Source organism: Mustela lutreola, chromosome 3, assembly GCF_030435805.1.
Source record: "Mustela lutreola isolate mMusLut2 chromosome 3, mMusLut2.pri, whole genome shotgun sequence".
In the NCBI taxonomy this organism is placed as follows: domain Eukaryota; kingdom Metazoa; phylum Chordata; class Mammalia; order Carnivora; family Mustelidae; genus Mustela; species Mustela lutreola.
This window is the reverse complement of record NC_081292.1, coordinates 84,962,733-84,965,333: the sequence shown is the minus strand read 5'-3', so window position 1 is coordinate 84,965,333 and position 2,601 is coordinate 84,962,733.

Sequence of the window (2,601 nt, the reverse complement as noted above, 5' to 3'; positions counted from 1 at the left end):
TTCAGGGTAACTATTGAGAGATATGAATTTGGTGTCATTGTATTGACTTTAAGGTGACTGTTAGTGTATATTGTCTCTGTACCTTTCTGGTCTACTACTTTTAGGCTCTCTCTTTGCTTAGAGGACCCCTTTCAATATTTCCTGTAGAGCTGGTTTGGTGTTTACAATTTTTTTTTTTAGTTTTTGTTTGTCTTGGAAGCTTTTTATCTCTCCTTCTATTTTCAATGATAGCCTAGCTGGATATAGTATTCTTGGCTGCATGTTTTTCTCATTTAGTGCTCTGAATATGTCATACCAGCTCTTTCTGGCCTGCCAGGTCTCTGTGGATAAGTCTTCTGCCATTCTAATATTTTTACCATTGTATGTTACAGATTTTTTTTTTCTTCTTCTTTTTTTTAAGATTATTTATTTATTTATTTGACAGATATCACAAGTAGGCAAAGAGGCAGGTAGAGAGAGAGGAGGAGGCAGGTTCCCTGCAGATGTGGGGATGTGGGGGTTCAATCCCAGGACCCTGGGATCATGACTTGCGCTGAAGGCAGAGGCTTTAACCCACTGAGCCACCCAGGCGCCCCTGTTACAGACTTCTTGTCCCAGGCTGCTTTCAGGATTTTCTCTTTGACACTAAGACTTCTAAGTTTTACTATTAGTTGACAGCTGTGGATCTATTCTTATACATTTTGATGGTGGTTCTCTGTGCCTCCTGTATTTTGATGCTTGTTCCGTTTGCCATATGAGGCAAATTCTCTACAGTAATTCTCTCCAATATACCTTCTGTCCCTCTCTTTCTTTCTTCTTCTTCTGGAATCCCAATTATTCTAATATTGTTTCATCTAATGGTATCACTTATCTCTCGAATTCTCACATTGTGGTTCAGCAGTTGCTTGTCTCTCTTTTGCTCAGCTTCTTTATTCTCCATCATTTGACCTTCCATATCACTAATTCTCTCTTCTGCCTCATTTATCCTAGCAGTAAGAGCCTCCATTTTTTATTGTACCTCATTGATAGCTTTTTAAATTTCACCTTTGTTAGATTTTAGTTCTTTTATTTCTCCAGAAAGGGCTTTTATTTCTCCAGATAGGGTTTCTCTAATATCTTCCTTTTTCAAGCCCAGTTAGCACCTTGAGAATCATCATTCTGAACTCTAGATCTGACATATTACCAATGTCTGTATTGATTAGGTCCCTAGACTTTGATACAGCCTTTTTTTTTTTTTTGGTGGTGAGTTTTTCCACCTTGTCATTCTATCCAGTTAAGAATATATGAATGAGAGAATAAAATACTAAAAGGGTGGCAAATACTCCAGAAAAAATGTGTATTAACCAAATCAGAAGAGATCACAAATCATGGGGGGAAGAAACAGGATTAAAAGAATTTCAAAATAATTTTTTAAAGAGATAAAGGAAAATATAGATGTTAGACTGATGAATAGAATGAACCACACACTTAATTTTGAGAGTACTTTGGTCTCTTAAAAGAAACTACCTCCCAAAATTTTAAAGAAAGAAAAACGTGTCTATACACACACAGACACAGACACACACAGACACACACAGACACACACACACAATAAGGATAAACATAATGAAGGAATGTAATATGACTGTAAAGATCAAAATTTTTAAAAAATTCTAAAAAAGGAGTTGATAAGATAAGTTCATTGAGAAAAGAAAGAAAAAGAAAGTAGAGAGAATTTGCTCAGGCTGGAGACTAGAACAAATCCCTGTGCTAGATTAAGGGTATATTTTGATCTATTAGAAGAAGTTGTATTTCAAAATTTTTTAGATTAAAAAACCCTATGTGTATACAAAAAATAGATACAATGAAGGATAAAATATGAGTATAATAATGAAGGTTCAAAAAGATTTGCCTTTTAATGAAAGGTATTGTTAAGATAAACTAGTTTAAAAAGTTAATAGAGGAAAGAATAAGAGTTAAAAAATAGAATAGGAAAAAAATAAAATTAACAAGAATTAATTAACTTTGCAAAAGTAAGGAATCAAGGGGAGAAAGCCATGAATTCCATACTTTGCTTTCTCTTCCTCTGGAACTCTGCCCTTCTCCTTGATAAGTGAGCTTGGACTTGGCTGGATGTTCTTGCTGATCTTCTGGGGGAGAGGCCTGTTGTAGTTATTCTCAAGTGTCTTTGCCTGAGGTGGAATTGCATTGCCCTTGCCAGGTGCTGGGCTAAGTAATCTGCTCTGGTTTGCTCTCAGGAGCTTTTGTTCCCTGACCACTTTCCATAGTGTTCTGGAGTATGGGAATGAAAATAATGGCCTCCCAATCTCCAGTCCAGAGGAGCAGAGAGCTCGGGACCCAACTCCTTGGTGCGCCTTCAGAGAAAAGTGCTTAATCACTCCCATCTCCCTGGCCTCTGGCTGTGTGCTGAGCTCACCCGGCCTGTAACTGAGCATCTCTGTCTCTGGCACACAGTGCCACCTGGAGTCTCCAAACACAACAGATCCCTGCTGCTCTTCCAGGGAGGTCTCCCCAGATCTGCCACTTTTGGGGTCCCTGCTCCAAGAGCAGTGGTCTGATTGTGGCATGGATCACAGTTTAAGGTAACCTTGAGCTGAGAGCTCACCCCTCAGTTCCATCTCT